This window comes from Siphateles boraxobius, unplaced genomic scaffold (genome assembly GCF_051911475.1).
Source record: "Siphateles boraxobius isolate OS27281-9 unplaced genomic scaffold, OSU_SipBor_1 68, whole genome shotgun sequence".
Taxonomy (NCBI): domain Eukaryota; kingdom Metazoa; phylum Chordata; class Actinopteri; order Cypriniformes; family Leuciscidae; genus Siphateles; species Siphateles boraxobius.
Window position 1 is genome coordinate 5526939 of NW_027509195.1, and position 21677 is coordinate 5548615.

General features: G+C 39.9%; 2 long non-coding RNA genes across 2 annotated transcripts; both read left to right on the plus strand.

Annotated features, from left to right (window-relative positions):
- Nucleotides 1–934: 934 nt before the first annotated feature.
- On the plus strand, nt 935–12896 carry LOC143722593 (uncharacterized). The gene is made up of 5 exons (XR_013196933.1): nt 935–1153; nt 10157–10256; nt 10957–11083; nt 11241–11352; nt 12377–12896. It is a non-coding gene; the product is annotated as an uncharacterized LOC143722593 (long non-coding RNA).
- A 4575-nt stretch (nt 12897–17471) lies between these two features.
- On the plus strand, nt 17472–18939 carry LOC143722594 (uncharacterized). The gene is made up of 5 exons (XR_013196934.1): nt 17472–17618; nt 18161–18204; nt 18360–18422; nt 18648–18718; nt 18903–18939. It is a non-coding gene; the product is annotated as an uncharacterized LOC143722594 (long non-coding RNA).
- Nucleotides 18940–21677: the final 2738 nt, after the last annotated feature.

The window sequence follows — 21677 nt, forward strand, 5'->3', positions numbered from 1 at the left end:
TAATTGAGAATGGACTTTGGGTGAAGGGAATGTTTGTGGCGGCAACTCCGCTATATGCACCGGCTACAAAAGTGATCGTTTCAAACGTCCCTCCGTTTATTAAAAATGAAGCCTTCGTTAAAGAATTGTCTCGTTTTGGGAAATTGGTCAGTCCAGTCAAGATGGTACCTTTGGAATGTAAAAATCCAGCTTTAAAACATGTTCTTTCATTTAGACGACAAGTTCACATGTTTTTAAATTCGCAGGATAAAACTTTAGATGCGTCGTTTAGAGTAAATGATGGAGATAGTTCCTATGTGTTATATGCGAGCACTGAAAGCTTACGATGTTTTGAGTGTGGTGACATCGGCCATAAAAGATTCTCGTGTCCGCATAAAAATAGATCAGAGGAGACTTGGGATGCGGAAAATGAAGCTACAACTGAGAGTGAGGTAATCAGAATCAATCAGCAATGGAGGGTCATGCTGATCAAAATCGGGAACCAGGGAAAGTTTCAGAAGGTCGAGTCGTGGATACAGGAAATGAGGTGAGTGCAAACTCTAGTAAACTTGCTGAGGTTTTGCCAGAAGAGCAGCCTTGTTGTAGTAGTGAAATAGCCTTAAAGGGGGTGACTACGGTTCAAGATGTGGTTTCTGCAGAGTTATTAATGAGTCAGGATGATGATGGATATAAGGATGATGATTGTTGCTCTGATATATCTGATTGCCCGAAAGTAGGTGATGGCTTGTACACTGTGGAAGAGATTAATGAGTTTCTGGATGAAACTAAAGGTAGAAAAGTGATTGTTGATGATTATTTCCCGGATACTGATAAGTTCGTTACTTCAGTTGTGTGGGCGCGGAAAACGTATAATATTTCTGTTTTGTCGCAACAGAAACGCTTTCGGTTGAAAAAATATATAGCAGCGCAACCCATTCTCACTCCCAAGGCGTCAAAAACTGAAGCATGGTCAAGCGCCCGAGGCGTCACATAGCAGACGCCGAAGGCGCCCCTTGGCGTCACTCTGTGGCGCATTAGGAGCTCCATTGCTTTCAATGGGAAACCTGTGGCGGCAATAACAGACGCGAATTGTATCAGTAGGAAATAGCGTTGAAGAAGTCTCATTCCGAACACATCGCGATGTTTGGCATCAGGTCACGTGTGCCAAATGTTGGTAAGTAGTCGTAAATACGCTGTCCAAATAATGTTTGCTATAATGTCTTTTCTGTTTGTCGATATTAATCAGATTAGCTCTCTCATGTTCAGTCACTGCATTATATCTGTCATCTCCACGGAGGCTTTGCGTTTCATTGGTTTCTAATTCAAAACAAATTACTAAACTAACGTGATTAAACACTGTTTGTCACGTGACGTGCTATAATTTAGGCCTAGACCTTCAATCAGTTATGAAATATAATTAGGGCTGGTCCGAATACCATTTTTTGAGCTTCGAAGCTTCGGTAGTAATGAACATCGAATATTCGAAGCTTCGGCGAGAGGGGGCTGAACATATTCTTTTCACTAATAAAGGCAGGAATCTCTGTGTTGGTCTGTCTTTTTGCATTTTGATTATTTAGAGAACCGTTCATCCAACCGACTTCACAAGGGAGTGCAGTGTTGCATTTGGTGCAATATAGATGGACACGCGAGACGCGACACATTCAGAATTAATAAACTTTTAGTCAGCTACAGAACAGCGCGAGCGGGAAGCAGCGCACCTCACGCGGGCAGGGTTTATATGCTCCGAGAACGGACACTCCACTATGATATAAAACGCACACACACAGGTCTGTTAAATTAAGCAATACTTTTAAGGTAGTCTAATATTTTTCTGACTAACAAATTACTACGGTGGCCGAGAGGTGCAAAACAAATCACAATTATAAAAACAAAATAACAATTATAAAAACAAAATAACAATTCAGAAAACACAACGACATTTCAGAAAACACAATAACAATTCCGAAAACACAATAACAATTCAGAAAACACAATAACAATTCAGAAAACACAACGACATTTCAGAAAACACGATAACAATTCAGAAAACACAATAACAATTCAGAAAACACAACGACATTTCATAGAAAACGGGAAAGGTAGGTACATTTTGAGAATGGCAAACTTGTCGCTGATTGGACGAGACACCTGTCAATCAAGCTTTACAGGAAGTAAGAAATTTAAACATTACTTTGAAAAAGGACATTCATATGCCGTGATTGTGGACATGCTGGCGACATACCACGACATTAAAATGAGCTTGTGCTCAAATGGCTTAAGTTTATCGCACCCATCAACATGCCAAAGATAGTTCGGTCCCATGGAGTGATATGCAGACATCCCAAGTCTCCCGGAAGTTCCCCGCATATTGATAGCGGCTCCCTGATGCCCGCAAATTAGTTAAAAACTCGGAGCTCTAGAGAATCTAGAGCTTGCGAGCTCCAAACCGTGTAGAACACGGCAGAGAGGTAGAGACAGAGAGCGAGAGACCTTGCGTGTGTGTGCGCCTCACGAAGCGCATGTAAATATTTTTTAGTAATCTTGTAAATATTTTTTAGTAATCTTGTAAATAGTTTTAATATCAGGGTATGTCGCCAGCATGTCCACAATCACGGCACATGAATGTCCTTCTTCAAAGTAATGGTTAATGTGTTCCATTTTCGCATTTAGCAAAACAAAGTTGATCACAAATTTCTTACTTCCTGTAAAGCTTGATTGACAGGTGTCTCGTCCAATCAGCGACAAGTTTGCCATCCTCAAAATGTACCTACCTTTTCCGTTTTCTTTGAAATGTTGTGTTTTCTGAATTGTTATTTTGTTTTCTGAATTGTTATTGTGTTTTCTGAATTGTTATTGTGTTTTCTGAATTGTTATTTTGTTTTCTGAATTGTCGTTGTGTTTTCTGAATTGTTATTTTGTTCTTATAATTGTGATTTGTTTTGCACCTCTCGGCCACCGTAAATTACTGACACAGTAAAGGGTAGATTTAAATAAAGAAAAACGAAATTTAAATAAAGAAAAAAATTAATTTAAATAAGGAAAAACGTCTCGGTTACGTATGTAACCCTAGTTCCCTGATAGGGAACGAGACGCTGCGTCAAACGCTGCGGGAACGCCCCTGCGTTGTGCGTCATGAAGCACGTATGGAATCAGCCCAATGGAGAGATGAAACGTCATAGGCGGGTGACGTCATCGACCAGGAAACTATAAAGCACCCCAAAAACACAAGCGCATTAGCTTCTGATAGGCTTGAAGGAAGCGCTAACGGGAGTGCCGGGAGTATGGCGGAGCGACGCAGCGTCTCGTTCCCTATCAGGGAACTAGGGTTACATACGTAACCGAGACGTTCCCTTTCAAGGGAACTTCGAGCTGCGTCAAACGCTGCGGGAACGCGAATACCCACGTCGCCATAGGACCAAATGACCGTCATGTGAGACTAGCGCACAGAGGACGAGAGCACCTGTGCCCCAGGGGTAGAGCTTAAGTCTAGGTCATAGAACTTAATAAAAGTATGCGGTGAAGACCATCCAGCCGCATCACAAACATCACTCAGGGAAACCCCCGACAAAAGAGCTTTAGAAGCAGCCATACTCCTGGTAGAGTGAGCTCGGACAACCAAAGGTGAAGGCTGGCCAGCCGACTCATAAGCAAGTGAGATAGCCTCAACCACCCACTTGCTCATTCTCTGTTTAGACGCCGGACACCCTTTCCTGGGTGGCCCGAAACATACAAAAAGTTGTTCTGATTTCCTCCACAGGGCAGCTCTGTGGACATAAGCGTCTAATGCCCTAACAGGGCAGAGTGAATTAAGTTTCTCCTGGTCCGATGACATAAATGGAGGAGGACAGAAAGCCTGCAGAACCGTAGGTCTAACAATATTAGTAGGAACCTTAGGAACGTAACCTGGTCTAGGATGCAGAAAAGCTTTAACCATGCCAGGTGCAAATTCCAGGCACGAGGGTGAAACCGACAGAGCCTGCAAATCTCCGATTCTTTTTAGTGAAGAGATAGCAAGCAAAAAGATAGTCTTAAAAGTGAGAAACTTCTCGGGAACTTCTTCGATAGGTTCAAAAGGAGCTAGGGAAAGACCTTCTAATACAATGGCCAGATCCCAAGTCGGCACCCTCGTACGAACTGCTGGCCTCAGCCTCAAAGTGCCACGGAGGAAACGAGTTATAAGCGGGTGTCTCCCAAGAGAAACTCCACTGAAAGGGACGTGGTAAGCAGCTAGTGCCGCCACATACACCTTTAGTGTGGAGGGGGATAACCCTGTGGAGAAGCGCTCCTGCAGGAATTCCAGCACTGCACCCACTGGGCAGTTAACTGGGTCCTGCAGGTGTTCTCCACACCAAGAAGTGAAAAGTTTCCACTTCAAGGCATAAAGCTTCCTCGTGGATGGAGCTCTGGAGTTAAGAACGGTCTCAACAACCTCGGTTGAGAGACCGGAGTCTATGAGCTGGGCCCCCTCAGAGGCCAAGCCCACAGTTTCCACAATTCTGGGCGGGGGTGAAGTATCGTGCCCCCCGCCTGGGAGAGTAGATCCCTCCTGACCGGGAGCTCCAAAGGAGAACCGTCCAGGAGAGAAATCAGGTCCGCAAACCATACTCGGGCCGGCCAGAACGGGGCTACTAGTAGTAGACTGACCCCGTCCCGGCGGACCCTCTCCAGAACTCCTGGTAACAGAGCAATCGGGGGAAAGGCGTACAGACGTGACCTCGGCCACGGCTGCACCATAGCATCCAACCCCAGGGGGGCTGGAAGAGTGATGGAGAACCACCGATGACAATGAGTGGTCTCCTTGGAAGCGAATAGGTCCACCTCGGCGCGACCGAAACTCAACCAAAGGAGCTCCACCACCTCGGGGTGGAGTCTCCATTCCCCTGGCCTCGGCCCCTGCCTCGACAGGGAGTCTGCTACCACATTCAAATACCCAGGGAGATACATTGCTCTCAGAGATAGTAGCTTCCCTTGGAACCACAGGAGGATCTGACGGGCCAACTTGTAAAGCCGGCGAGACCGCAGGCCCCCCTGATGATTTATATAAGAGACCACCGACGTGTTGTCTGATTGAACTAAAACATGATGGCCTCTCAGGTCTGTTAGGAAGTGTTTCAGAGCCTGAAACACAGCCAACATCTCTAGACAATTTATGTGCCACGAAAGATGATGATCCTGCCACAGACCTTGGGCTGGGCGACCACTCATGACCGCCCCCCACCCTGTGAGGGAAGCATCCGTCGTTAGCGTTATGCGACGACAAAGAGCCCCCAGCACAGGACCTTTGGATAGGAACCAAGTTTCTCTCCACATGACCAGAGCACGAAGGCAGCGCCGCGTGACTTTGAACGTGCGGAGCGGATTTCCCCTCGGGGAGAATCCCTTGGTCCTGAGCCACCACTGTAGCGGTCTCATGTACAACAGGCCGCAAGGTATAACGTTGGACGCTGCTGCCATCAGACCCAACAGTCTCTGAAACTGCTTGACAGTGAGTAGCTGGCCTAGCTTCACTTGTTTCACAGCTGAGAGAATCGAAGCGATGCGGGTCGGAGAGAGTCGCGCCCGCATCGATACCGAATCCCAAACGACACCCAGAAAAGTGGTCTTCTGGGAAGGAGATAATACACTTTTCTTTGCGTTCAGCCTCAACCCCAACTTTCTGATATGAGCGAGGACGACATCTCGATGCCGAACCGCCATCTGCTCGGTCTGAGCTAAAATCAACCAATCGTCGATGTAATTGAGAATACGAATGCCCTGAAGCCTCAGAGGCACTAGTGCTGCATCCATGCATTTCGTGAAAGTGCGGGGAGATAAAGCTAGGCCAAACGGAAGAACCCTGAACTGGTACGCCTCGCCCCCGAAGGCGAACCTCAGGAACTTCCTGTGTTGTGGAAGGATGGACACATGGAAGTATGCGTCCTTCAGATCTATCGTGACAAACCAGTCCTCGGACCTGATTTGAGACACGATCTGCTTGATAGTGAGCATCTTGAATTTTAGCTTCCCTACCGAGCGATTCAATATGCGCAGGTCTAAAATTGGACGCAACCCCCCATCCTTCTTTGGAACGATGAAATATCGGCTGTAATAACCTGACTCCAAACTGGGAGGAGGAACCCGTTCTATAGCCTCTTTTTGAAGGAGCGTTTTCACCTCTTGTTCCAATACCAGAGCCTGCTCGGGGCCCACCACTGTGTGCAGAACCCCTCTGAATTTTGGTGGACGACACCTGAACTGGATAGCATAACCCTTTTCTACTGTCTGCAGGACCCAATGAGATATTTTTGGAAGGCTTTTCCACTCTGCCAGAAATTCTACTAAGGGTACCAGCCTCTCGAGACTGGCCTCTGGTGTAACTTGAGCAGCAGACGCAGCACCCTGTAACGGCGCACCGGCAGGGAACAACTGGTCTGACCGCTCTGAGACCCTCCTCAGAGGGAGCGAGCGTCCCTCGGGAAAGCGCTCGCTGGGATCGTCTGTGCCCCGGCATAAAGGCGGGGTTGGCAGAACGAGCCCCTGAGGGCACCGAGGAGGAATGGGCACCGTAAAAAGAGGTGAACACCTTTCCGCCTCGGTGGGGACCACCCTCAGCATCCTGAACGGCTTGGCGTCAGGACTTCTTCTTAGCCGAAGCCTTCTTAGCCAATATAACTGTCCTCAGATCAGTTCTACTGGGAGAAGGCTTCGGCTGAGAGTGTCGCGGCTGAGCCCACTGTCCAGCAGGGGGAGCACGAGACGCGACACTCTGCCTCTGCTGCGCTCTATGTGATGAGCTCGAAGACGGCCGGGGCTGCTCCCGCCCAGCAGCCCCAGGGACATGAACTTTAAGGGGAAGAAACTTTTTAAAAGCTGCAGTTTGTTTCTTTTCTTCTTGGAATTTATCGATAACTGAATTCACAGCATCACCAAACAACCCCATGGGAGAAAGAGGAGCATCTAAAAGAAAAGCTTTTTCTCTCTCTTTAATATTAGTCTGATTTAACCACAAATGTCTTTCTGCGGCCACCAGAGCTGCCATAGAACGACCCATTAATTTGGCCGATTCTCTGGTGGCACGCAGGGATAAATCAGCAGCCTGACGCAGTTCGCGAACTACGTCAGTACTGACCTCCTCACTCTCACTCATGTCCCTTAGCAGATCAGCCTGGTATGCCTGCAAGATTGACATAGTATGCAGACATGACACAGCCTGACCTGTTGCCGAATATGCTTTACCCACCAAAGCCGAAGTGTTTCTTAAAGGCTTGGTGGGTAATGCCGGTGCCTTAAAAGATGATGCTGCTTCGGGGGAGAGATGGCTCGCAAGCATCTCTTCCACACGAGGCAAAGCACCATAACCATGAGCCTTGGCTCCCATAATATTAGCGTATGTTGAAGTCTGGGGACTAAACACTCTATATGACACCGGTTTTCTCCATGATTTCGACACCTCGGTGTGGAGATCATGGAAAAACGGCAGGCACCGGCGTGGAGGCTGCACACGTGACGGCAAAAATCTCTCATCCAACTTTGATTTAGAAACAGACTCCTGTCTAGTCACTGGCCATTCAATATTAAGTTTTTCAACAGCTCTTGTTAACACCTCCATAAGCTCATCACTCTCAGGAGTGTGGGGTGGCGAATCCTCCACATCTCCCTCAACACTAACAACATCAAGTTCCTCAGAACTGGATAGCTGCAGCATTGGTGCCTCAGCCCGAGCGGAAGAAACCGCAGCGCGTGCTTCCGAACCCGGGACTGAGGCACTGGATCTCACAGGTGAAGGGAGAGATAAGGCAGAGCCCGTCTCAAACCCCGCTGTGAGATCCATCTGCGATCCCCACGATAAGCGCCGCCGCTCTGCCTCGGCAGAAGCGGGACCCGAACCGCGGGGAGCGCGCACCGAACCGCTCTCCTCAAAGAGCGATCGGCGGGAGCGGAGCGTCCTTAACGGCAAACGCTCGCAATGCTCACAGTCTGCTCCCTCGAGAGCAAACTGGGCATGCTGAACTCCCAAACAAACAACACAAAGATCATGTGTATCCCCGCTCGTTAAATAACGCGAGCAGGGAGGAACACACTTTCTAAACTGCTGTTCGTCCGCCATAATCTCTCAATATATATATATATATATAGGGATAAATTGTTTGTGTGGTGCAGGGTATGTAAGACAGACAATATCACACAGGGACAGATTCACATGTAGCGCGACTGAAAGCACAGAAGCTAATGCGCTTGTGTTTTTGGGGTGCTTTATAGTTTCCTGGTCGATGACGTCACCCGCCTATGACGTTTCATCTCTCCATTGGGCTGATTCCATACGTGCTTCATGACGCACAACGCAGGGGCGTTCCCGCAGCGTTTGACGCAGCTCGAAGTTCCCTTGAAAGGGAACGAAATTTAAATAAAGAAAAAAATAAATTTAAATAAAGAAAAACGAAACTTAAATAAAGAAAAACGAAACTTAAATAAAGAAAAACGAAATTTAAATAAAGAAAAATGAAACTTAAATAAAGAAAAAACGAAATTTAAATAAAGAAAAATGAAACTTAAATAAAGAAAAAACAAAATTTAAATAAAGAAAAACGAAATTAAGTTAAATTAAAAACGAGATTAATTTAGATTGATAATAACGGGTAAAAGGCTAATACATTTTGTTTCTATTATTCTATTTTCCACAATGTCAAAGCAACGCAGCTTAACCCAAAACACAAGCTCAGGCATGCACTTCGGTCCATACAAACTCCGCTGTTCTGCGCTCTAGCCAGAGAACACTCCCGTTGCAGTTAGGCGTCGGTTCTATTTCTAGCATGCACGCATTTTCTGCGTGGCTCGAGCCGCGCCTGAGACGCGTGTTTCACACAGGCAGTGTGCAAACTCCAACCTGTTAACATGGGAGCTGAAATAAAAACGTACATGCCACACAGCTGAGACGCTCACGCCATGCAGCCAGTGTGTCGCCGGCCTTATTCAAGCGCGAGTGAGAACCGTTTCGCAGGGGATCCCAGGTGTGCAAAAAAAAAAAAAAAAATACGAATATTCGAATGTCAAATTTTCAAATCGAATACCAACCCACCGAACGAATATTCGAATATTCGAATATTCTGGTCCAGCCCTAAATATAATATATTCATATCAGGTTCAAAGTAGATATTAGTTCCAAAGTGGTATTTGTAGTAGAAGCGCAGTAAGCACAACACTTACCATGCTTTTACCACAGTATTTGCAGTTTTAAATTAAAACGGCAAATACTGTGGTAAAAGCATGGTAAGTGTTGTGGTTACTATGCATTTACAACAAATATTACTTTAAAACTACCAATACTGAGGTAAAAGCATGGTAAGTTTTGTGGTTACTGTGCATTTACAACAAATATTACTTTAAAACTACCAATACTGAGGTAAAGGCATGGTAAGTGTTGTGGTTACTATGCATTTACAACAAATATTACTTTAAAACTGCAAATACTGTGGTAAAAGCATGGTAAGTTTTGTGGTTACTGTGCATTTACAACAAATTACACATTAAAACTTTTAATGTGTAATTTGTTGTAAATGCACAGTAACCACAAAACTTACCATGCTTTTACCGCAGTATTTGTAGTTTTATAGTAATATTTGATGTAAATGCTTAGTAACCACAACACTTAACATGCTTTTATCACAGTATTTGCAGTTTTAATGTGTCATTTGTTGTAAATGCACAGTAACCACAAAACTTACCATGCTTTTACCGCAGTATTGGTAGTTTTATACTAATATTTGTTGTAAATGCATAGTAACCACAACACTTACCATGCTTTTACCACAGTATTTGAAGTTTTAATGTGTCATTTGTTGTAAATGCACAGTAACCACAAAACTTACCATGCTTTTACCGCAGTATTGGTAGTTTTATAGTAATATTTGTTGTAAATGCTTAGTAACCACAACACTTAACATGCTTTTATCACAGTATTTGCAGTTTTAATGTGTCATTTGTTGTAAATGCACAGTAACCACAAAACTTACCATGCTTTTACCTCAGTATTGGTAGTTTTATAGTAATATTTGTTGTAAATTCATAGTAACTACAACACTTACCATGCTTTTAATGCCTAATAATTTAAAATCCAAAAATTGTAAGGTAAAACTGTAATTTTTCCTTTAAATAATCCTATATATTATACATAATTATATTTTATTTTCTCTTTTTTCAGCTGAAAAGACCAAAAGGGCCTTTCGGACTCAGTCAGCTCATTATTGTTTGAGGAGAAGTAAACGGGAGACGAAAAGCTACAAAGGCAAATATTCACAAGGGTATGTATGTGTTGGTTTTAACCTGTAATCAAACATTTTATCAATCATTTGTTGTTTCTTAAACCTTGTCTTACAAAACCCATAGCCCAATCAGTACAAACGTAGTCTCTAAGTCTTAATAAATCACAAGATTTAACAAGTTCTCAAATTCATACGATGCACATACATATTTGTATACTCGTACATAATCCTGCAGCTTTTACTCCTAGTGCTGTCATTGGCTACTGCCTCAATTCCTGTACATATTTATCGCGATATTTGCAAATCAGTTGCAGATGCCCCACACGCTGTCAGAAAGTTTATATTAATTGCATTATTTAAAATTATTACAAATTGGACCCTGTCTGTTGATGTTCCAATGATACATGATGTCTCTCCACACCTCATGACCTACCTCTCTCTGTTTGCAAGAGTGGAAAAGCTAATATGACTTGTCACACGACATCAGATACTCGATTATTTTGTCATGATCAGATCAGTTACACTGCTGATAACTGTCCCATTTGCATGTAAATCGTGTTATTTTTGCTTGCTATTAATGACATACTTTTAATCATGCCCACATATCAGTAAACTTATTACAGAAATGCATTTAACATTTAATTATGCAACACTCTATACAGAAATAAATCCTACTGTTATTTATAAACTTTCTACTTGCTTGTAATGTAATAAAATTAACTTCCTTTCTGTCTTGCAGGATTACTTAGTCCTTTTTTTAAGATCTCTACAACATCAAACTCAACAGCTCTTTTAAGAGCCAACCCTCACAAGAGCTCCAGTACTAGTGTGACGCAGCGAATCTTGCCGTGATCAGCCCTTCCCAGGTAAAGATCCTACAATATTTCAATCAGTATTTACTCATCAAATGCTCTCTCCTGAATCGTATGGTAAAATAACTTATTTATAACTGTCTTCATTTCTATGTTTTAAGAACAATAGTAATTGCACATAGAGTAAGTAGAGACTTTTTTTGTTTTACAGCAGAGAAGGAAGACCAGTCCATATATCAACGCAAGCTAATCGAATGAATCCTTTGTTTCTGTGAGGAAGGAACATCCGGTGCCCAAAGACAGAAAGGTGCGCGTGGCCATTGGTATGTCTTGTATTGAAACAATGCTGTAATATGTAGGCTAGTACATCATTTGATGTTGACAATTTTACATTGTACAGGTTATCACTTGGTTATTCACCAAGTAAAGCTCTTGAAACAAGTGTCAGAAGAGTACGTTGTCTTGAAAGAAATCAAGCATCACTGGCAAAGGCTCAAAGAGACCATGCCTTTCTAAAATATCTTTTAAAACAGGTTGCTGTTGATATGGGTAAAACAGTTTTTTTTTCAGTACTTAACTTATATTACAGGTGAAACTCGAAAAATTTGAATATCGTGCAAAAGTTCATTTATTTCAGAAAATTCAACTTAAAAGGTGAAACTAATATATTATATAGACTCATTCATGACATGCAAAGTGAGAACGTATTTCAAGCCTTTATTTGTTATAATTTTGATGATTATGGCTTACAGCTATGAAAACCTTTTCACAATATTCTAATTTTGGGGTTTTCATAGCTGTAAGCCATAATCATCCAAATTGTAACAAATAAAGGCTTGAAATATCTCACTTTACATGTAATTAGTCTGTATAATATATTAGTTTCACCTTTAAGTTGAATTACTGAAATAAAGTTTTGCACGATAAAAAGAATCGCTAAATTTTTTTTGCACGATATTAACATTTTTCGAGTTTCACTTGTATGTGCTGCAATTTTATATATATATATATATATATATATATATATATATAATACTTCAATGTGTATAATATAATGTACTGACTACTGCTTTGTAAATTTAAATAAGGAACAAGCAACTCAGGCCCTTTTGCGTTCTCCTTTTTGAGGAGGAGAGTTTACATCAAACCCTAATTGAGCCATCGGAACATTTTAACCAAAGTATCCAGGTTTACTTGTAGACATAGGCAGGAGGGTTTGAGCTAAATCTACAGGACAGTGGACGCTGAGGGCCAGAGTAACCCACCACTGCTTTAAATAACACACAACAGAAGCTGACCTGACTGTCCATTAAACGACTTAATTTAAATTGTTTGTTTTACTTTCAGACCAGGACTGGAGAACGCCTGACGATGGGATGTTGAGACTTCTTCCTCTGAGAAAAAGCTACACCACATCAGTGATCACATCTTCTGTTCATCAGTTGTACTGTAGGGCACAACTGAACAAACTGTTTAGATGAGGAAGAAGAACATGAACACGATAGAGACGTACAGGGCAGAGCAAGAAACCAGTTTAGCTGTGATAATGAATCATTATTTTCCAACACAATATCAAATCTGTTTTCTGTATCATAGGTGACTGAATATGATTCTCTGGCACTCATTATGTGGCTTCAGCAGCTGTGAATGGATTAATGTGATGTTAATGTATTTTTGAAGACCCATTTTTATTTATCTTGAATCTCATTTGTCTTTATGCTACTTTATCAACTTTATGCTGTGTCCTCCAATAAAGTATTGTGTAATAAAATATGGTGAATATTGTGTATTGAAAGTGGTGTTTGGTACAGTAAATGTAATATTTTATTTGAGAAATTTTAATTTCTTATGAGTTTAGTTCATAATTTAAAAATAGGACATAAACATTTTTGATCTAGTTAATGATATTTGGGACAACAATGCACTAAAAGTTGCACATACTTGCATGTGAGAAGTATGTCAGTTTTCAGTGAAATAAAGGGAAGGTATGTGAATAACAAGAGGCTGCAGTGGGTTATATTACTACAAACACTTCAATCATAATTGAAGATGATCCATGTTGATCATTCTAGTACATCTACTACTGCATTTAGTATGAAAGCATAGATATTACTGATGCCAGGCATATAAGAAGCAATCAGAGGGGGTGAAATAGAAATGTTGGCACTGTTTATTTGTTGTTTTACTAAATAGTGCATTATCCTTGTGTTATAGTAAATGTAAATATATAAATTGATTTTTGTTTACTGCCAACACTGGAAATTGGATAATGACAAGTTGTTGCAGGTTCATCCATTATATTTGGTGTTCATGCAAAAAAAGTAAATACATATTAATTATTATTATTGTTATATATTACAGCATTTCATTAAAATATTTCCATATCAGATGGTCTCACAATACCCATCAAAACCTAATACAAGCATGATGTTAGAATAGAAAAGGGGGGGAAAGATAAAATAGTCTGGTATTTAAATGTGACTAAACAAAGTTTGTTGTCCATGATGAGGAGAATAGATGTGTGTAGATTGCACTGCCCTTCCACCCTCAGGGGCCCAGCAACGGCCCCCGGAAGAGCAAACAAATACACATTTCAAATGGGTGTAACTTAAAGTCTGGTTAGTGTATCAAAGAGAAAATCGGCAGGACAAATGCTTATGCTATATTTACTAAATGTTGGGCACAGTTTTCAGACATATATGGAAAGCTGGCATGAAGGTTTTTTAAAAGTGCTCACAGTAAAATATCACATTTCAGTCTGTCATAAAGGCAGTTTATGTCATAAAGGTTTGCACAATGAACATTTAGATATCCAGTTGTCCATTAAATATATTATTTATTTAAAATGTATTGTTTCATTGCTAAACGTTTTAAACTACATTACCCACATATCTCTGTCATTCTATCAATGCAACAGGAAACGTGGTGCTGTAGTTAATTGAGATGTGCAGAAATGCTAAGGTTTAGGGGTGGAATCTCGATAAAGGAGTATTTTCCCACTGCATAGAGACATTTTATAGCTAACTTATTGTATAACTAATGTGATAATAACACCAAAACATACTTTGTAACATGAAGCGCCGTTTTATATGGGTTAAAAGATAATCCAATCACACCAAGTTCTTCGATAAAGTCACAGCCAATGACAACCCAGCTGAACAGATGCGTCACACTTACTTGCCCATTTATGGTAAATGATGACAGATCTCTTCTGGTTCCGGCTGCACGGATAGATTTAATATTTGGCCTGTTAAATATGTATTCCTTCTAATTAAATAATAAAACTCACATTTAAAAACAAAAGACTCCCGTGTGTGCTTACCATCCAAAAACGAGTTCACACGATCAATCACACAAATTAGTTTTTTTGATTATTTGACTCATGTATAAATGCATTTGAAAGAGAAACTTTTTTTCAAAGCAATGGCCTACAACAGGAGTAGTTTTGCAGTATTTTAATTAAAGATAATTACATGTACTAAAGTGTTTCTAACATTTACAGTGTATATACAGTATATCAAAGGTATAAACTTAATCACTTCTTTATGCAATTCTCCACCATCTGAACTCTTGGAATTCAAATAAATGTAACAAAAGCATAATGAATGCACACAATTTAGATTGTAAATACTGAATTCCAATATTTAATGTCAAACTGTTTAAAGACAAATGTAGTGTGAAAACTACTGCACAACTGTATAAATGTCAGTTAATTATATACAAAAAATAGCCAGATACAGAGGCAATCTATTACAGTTACACATACAGTAACATTTAAAATATTTTTAAATATTTTTTACAAACCAAGAAATGAGACTTAACTTTGTTATGTGAAAATATATTTGTTTCTTCCTCCCTTTAAATAACAAATAGGCAGAAACTTAAGCACAACATTTTACATTCTCAACTATAGTTTTATATCCTTGTGATTATTGTTCACTTTTATTAAATGAAACTAAATGAAAGGAAACTTAAAATAGTTAATGATTATAAATGTCAGCAAGAAAATGTTTCTATAAAATACATTCACGGGTATATTACATTTACATTAACCAGGCAGTGATATAATGATACCATATATGCAATTATGGTTGATATTTACTATAGTAACCACTGTAATACAAGGTTTAATGAAGCTAAATGCAAGACATTAAGTCCATCTAAATGTAAAGGTAACAAACTCACAGAATAATGTCCAGTTGTCAAGTGTCTCATTTCTGTAATACTCTTTCAGCACCAAACAGAATTCCATAAATATTTATTATTTTCAAAAGGTTTTCCTGAACACTCTCACTATCTTCAATTGTTCGGACAAACACCTGCTATATACACTTGCAGAAATATACATTTGACTATTGTCATGAAGTCGCTGCAAGACTAGAAGTAATGGATGTCAATGAATATGTCCTTTACCAAAACTCCTGATGAGCACTGAAGCTTATTTGATAAAGGCATTAGGCAGACCTCAAGTACACATCCTACGCATGCCCAAACAACAGCGCACAAAGACAGTAATGAAGTGGACACCACCAGGAGGATGCAGGAGACAGCGAAGACCAAGGAAGACATGGAGACAGATGTTTCACGAACACCTGAAGAATGTCAGTGTCCCATGGGAAGATGTGGAGAACTAGTCCACGGATCGAATACATTGGAGGACACTTGTTGCCCAATGTGCCCAGCACAGGAGTTGATGATGATGTTGTGAGTTTATCCATAACTGTGGGATATTTTTCTGTAAAGAGATTGGATAATTAAATATTAAATGCATTTATGTAATAACTTGATTAAAAGTATGTCATTAATAGCAAGCAAAAATAACACGATTTACATGCAAATGGGACAGTTATCAGCAGTGTAACTGATCTGATCATGACAAAATAATCGAGTATCTGATGTCGTGTGACAAGTCATATTAGCTTTTTCACTCTTGCAAACAGAGAGAGGTAGGTCATGAGGTGTGGAGAGACATCATGTATAATTGGAACATCAACAGACAGGGTCCAATTTGTAATAATTTTAAATAATACAATGCAATTAATATAAACTTTCTGACAGCGTGTGGGGCATCTGCAACTGATTTGCAAATATCGCGATAAATATGTACAGGAATTGAGGCAGTAGCCAATGACAGCACTAGGAGTAAAAGCTGCAGGATTATGTACGAGTATACAAATATGTATGTGCATCGTATGAATTTGAGAACTTGTTAAATCTTGTGAATTATTAAGACTTAGGGTGTATTCACACCTGCCTTGTTTGGTTCGATTGAATCGAACTCTAGTTCGTTTACCCCCCTGGTGCGGATCTTTTGGGCAGGTGTGAATACAGCAATCGAACTCGGGTGCGGACCAAACGACCGAACCGAGAGCTAGCTGAAGAGGTGGTCTCGCCCACATGGAAAGAAACTATATGAGGATATATGCGCATATATGAAACCTATATGCAGTTTATATGCACATATATGCTGCATATATGCACATATATGCTAATATATATCCTGCATATATGCGTATATATGGCACATATAGGGAAAACTGAGGTGCATATATAGGCCATATAGGTCTCCTGTATTGCTTCTTTATATCCACATATAAGCCCTATATGTGCATACATGTCTCCTAGCTCATGGCAGGATCTGGTCATTTTGTAGCTCATACCTCAATTTGGCAACTGTCATTCATGATGCCTAGCTCATATTTTCTATCATCAAGGCAATAAGAACTAACTAAAAAAAGAAATTAAGCAAGAACTGTAGGCCTGTGTGCAAACATGTGAAATTGGTATCACATGTAATTGGCATGTTATGGAATTGAATTATGGCAATTAAGTGAGAGGAGATGGAAAGCTATGTGAAAGCTACATTTACAAGGTCAATTCTTTCTTGTATGAAGATAGTGGAAAAGAAGGAAATAACAAAATGGTTTGTCGTTTTTTTTAATTTTGTCAATCAAGCCCTTTTTCCAATTTCAAGTCACTTCCAGATTCACATTACAGCTCATACACATCCACACATTCACCGTTACATCACCAAATGCAATGCAAAATGCAATGTTTTCTGTATTGTCTTAATGCAGTTTCTAGATGAATATGGCTGAAAGGTCATTACAGTCTAAATGTAGCACAAAAAAAGAACATAGAACATACATTCAAGTAACCATCATCATCATCATCATCATCATCATCCCATCTATCTGAGCATTTCACTGTGGTTAATGAATTTGAAGACAAGCATGCATTTTGAGTCTGTAAAGTTTTTAAAAAATCTAAAAGCCCAAAGATCTGTATCTCTGCTAAATGAATTAATATATGTTTGCGATGCCATTAATTTTTTTTCTTTTCTTTTTTTTTTTTTTTCCAAATTATTGTTGTATCAAGTTATACTTATCAAATGTGAAAATGTGTAAAAGAAATGTGTCAAGAACTTGATATCAAACTGCTGCTACCATGGCTGCTACAGCGCCGCGTAGTTGATGAGTCATGACGTCACCCGCCTGACGTTTGACGATTCGCGCCGAAAGATAGCGGCTGGGAGCGAAAATGGCGATATCAGCGTTGGAGATCTGCTGTGTCCTACTTATCATCAATCGTAAGTATTACTAATTTTAATATTTATTAGCAGGGTTTTTTCTGGAGATGGATATTGCGGTGGCAGAGAAGTATAAACTTAGAAATTGTATGGGCTGAAAGTTTTACACGTGTTTGGCAAAATAAATGCTATGTTGTTAACGTTAGCTGGTAGTGTGGGTGCTCATATAGCCGTTGATAAGATTCAAATTAGAATTATGTTTATTTGTCTCTTTCTGGAGGAATTCGTAGAGGGTTCACAAAAGTCATGGCCTACAGAATACAGTTCATGAGTAACGTTACATACACTTCTCTGCCTTCAACGGCGCAAGAAGGCAATCGGCTCCAGAAAAAAACCCTGGGGAATTTGAATTTGGGAGAAATATATATATATTTTAATTGCGTTCACAACCAGGTTTCCTCTGCAGAGCCTTATGAATGGGCTTTGGAGGGTTGTAGCTTGCGTTCACAGCTGCAGGAAATGTCTTTCGAAGAGTACAGTTGCTGGGTGCTATTTTGATTTCGTGATTGTAATTGTTTTTTCTTTATACAACCTCTTTCTAGAAATCCCTCAAATGAAAAGTGACCTCGCCATTATTGCTCAAAAGGTAAGTTCCTCTGATTTTCATTGCTTTTTAAAATTGTTTCTCAAGCAGAGCTGTAGAGACTTGTGATGTTGGGCTGATTGATAGTGTTAATTATTTGATTTATTTGCACTTTAATTTATTGAAGAGAATAACTATATTTTTCTTCTATGAACAAGACTGGAAGGAGTCCTGTGGAGGATCTAGATTCCCCCTTCTCGACTTTTGGAGAAGTGCAACCGGTGAGTAACCCCCTTGCATTTGTATTTATTTATTTAGTTTACTTGTTACTCAAACAGAGCTATATGGATTTTTATGATGTTTGGCTGATTACTTTTGCATGTAACTTTAATTTATTGACATGTTTGATGTTTTCCAAGCCCCCCCTGTAAATAAGAATCTATAGTGGCTTGCTTGGATGAATAAAAATTGTTGTGGAGTTTTACTAAGTTTCTTTCTTCTCTAAGACTCCAGAGAGGAGACCGAGCCATTTAAAGAGAGTCCCATGGTGACTGAGCGCTTTCGAGAGACACCACAGGTGTGTGTAACCCTTTTATACCTCAGTTTTTTCTGTACTTATTTTACTTAAGGCTCCAACTGAGCTATAGGGATTTTTATGTTGGGATAGTTAGTGGTAATATGTAATTTACTTGCCCCATATGCATAAAATTGTTGAAGTTTTACAATTGTTGAGTTTAACAATGTTTTTCTTCTCTAACAAGACTGCAGCAACAGCTGAGACATCAGCGAAAACACAGGTGCCACATTTCTGAATTTTTCCTATCCATGAATTTTCTCTGCTTTGGATGCACATGATTGACCGTGTGACTGTTAACAATGCGGTCCCCATGACGGACGTGCATATGAAAGAACGATGCCGCTAGAAAAAAGGGGGGTGTGATGTTTCCAATCAGGTACATATATGCACGTATATATGCACCTATATAGGTACATATATATGCACCTATATAGGTACATATATATGCACCTATATAGGTACATATATATGCACCTATATAGGTACATATATATGCACCTATATAGGTACATATATATGCACCTATATAGGTACATATATGCACGTATATATGTGTACATATATGCACGTATATATGTACACATATATGTATATATATGTGCATATATGCACATACAATATAGGAAAACGGCCAATTTTATATATGTCACATATATTAAAATCCTATATCAAAACCTATATTAAAACATATATGTTTATATAGGTTCTTTCCATGTGGGCGGTACGGTTCCAAACGAACTCTGGTACGGTTTGTTTACGGTGTGAACATGAACAAAACCCAATTGCAAGAAAGCACTGCGCCTTTGCGTTAACAGGAAAACTTTGACAGCCTACTACATTCCATTCCGGCGCGCTGTCTGGCCACACGATACTGTTGCGCGTCTTTCTGCGCGTCGTGTGTGCATCATTGGAATGGAATGAATGAATGAATGAGTGACAGGGCTCTCAAGTGTCACGGATTGAGCGTGACAGTCACTCATTTCGGTCTTTTGTCACGCTCTCCAGCCACACATTGCATTTCTCACGCTGAAAAACTATTTGTAATATATTTAATATGCCGCAGCGCCCAAAACTCTGGCCGCGCCGCTCTCACTGTGGAACCGGCAGGAAGCGCGTCTCCTCTGGTGTTGTTAGCCAATCAGAAAATAGCACTATTGTATCTGGGTAAGATTTAACCCAACAACCAATGACACCGAGTCGGCACGACATTTTGGTTCACTTGCAAAAAGAGCAGTGTGAAAGCGAACCGTACCAACAAAAAAAAAATAAAAAAATTATTTGGTCCGGACCAAAGCAAGTGAACTATCGGACTTTCCTGGTGTGAATACACCCCGACTATGTTTGTACTGATTGGGCTATGGGTTTTGTAAGACAAGGTTTAAGAAACAACAAATGATTGATAAAATGTTTGATTACAGGTTAAAACCAACACATACATACACTGTAACAAATTGCTGTAGATTCTACAGCAAAATTCTACAGAAATGTATTGTTTTATCATTGTACAAGTTATTACTGTAATTCGCAATGCATTATGGGTCAAAAAGAGTATTACAGTTATTTAAAGTATATTTCCCTGTCAACTGTAAATTGATTTACAGGTAAGAGGTGTTTTCACTGTAGTTCATACGTTTTACAACAACTTATTGTGATGTGGCATTATGGGATTGCGCGGGCTGAATACAGGTTTGAAAACTGGCGAACTGGAGCATGCAGGGCAAGAAGAGTTGAAGATAAAAGGCACTATTTACTCAGTTTTTGGTAAGCTAACTTAAATTTACGTCCATATATATTACAATCTAATGTATTACTTAATGCTGTTTAAGCAATTATGAACAGAATTCATAACATATATGTCAGATATGCAAACTTGTTAACAACTGCGTGTTATCAGGACATTTAGTGGGATGTAAAAGTGTTTGATTCCAATATTTCCCCCCCTGAAACGTTACGTTTATTTAGTAAAGGAATCTGTCTTTAATTCAAAATTTCTTGTTTCAGGCGAGGCATAGAATCGCGACGGCGCGCGCCAAAACAGTGTGGAGACGAAGCTGAACTGTTACAAGGTAAAACCATCGTAAATGTTATGGATGAATGATGCAGTTTGTTACAGTTTTATTCGCATTTGCTCTCAAGACAGTATTGTTTAGAGCATTTGCAGTTTGGCAGACAAGACAAATCCACTGAAGTGTTGGTGAGACAAAACTATACGGACGTGCAGTTAGCTTTCTTGACGAAAACAAATAGACTAGGCTATGATATTAACATCGTTGGATGCTGCTATTTTCTCATTTACTTCACCAGTTTTTATTTCTTATTGAGAGCATGTAAAACCAGTGTTTAACAAAGGCCTGCGTCAAAACTAAATTTAACGCAAAGCAATTTGCTGCGAACAATGATAGTAATATGCCTATTCGCCTTTGCTCTCGAGAGAGTTTTTTTTTAGAGCATTTGCAGTTGTTTGGCAGACAAGACAAATCCACTGAAGTGTTGGTGAGACAAAACTATACGCACCTGCAGTTAGCTTTGCTGATGAAAAACATTAGAATATATGATTTTAAGATCGTTGGATGGTGCTATTTCTCATTTATTTCACTAGTTTGGATTTCTTATTGAGAGCATGTAAAACCAGTTTAACAAATCGCTGCGTCATAACTAAATTCAAATTGACTGGCAAAAGATTGAAAGTTCATTTTATTTTCTGTTCAAAGTTCCCATAGTTATCGTTTTCTTAATATAACTTGAACCTAAATCTAAATGAGAAATGTATCACTGTAAATTGTGTCAACATGAGAGCACTACCATTGTAGGTTTTACTAAGCATAATAGGTCACAGTAATGTTCCAAACTGCTGTTTTACCTGTGTTGTACCTGACTGTTCCCGTGCATTTACAAAATTTGCAGCTTTTAAGTCTCATCTATATAGAGACCATACAGGTTATCAGAAGTCACGTAAAGG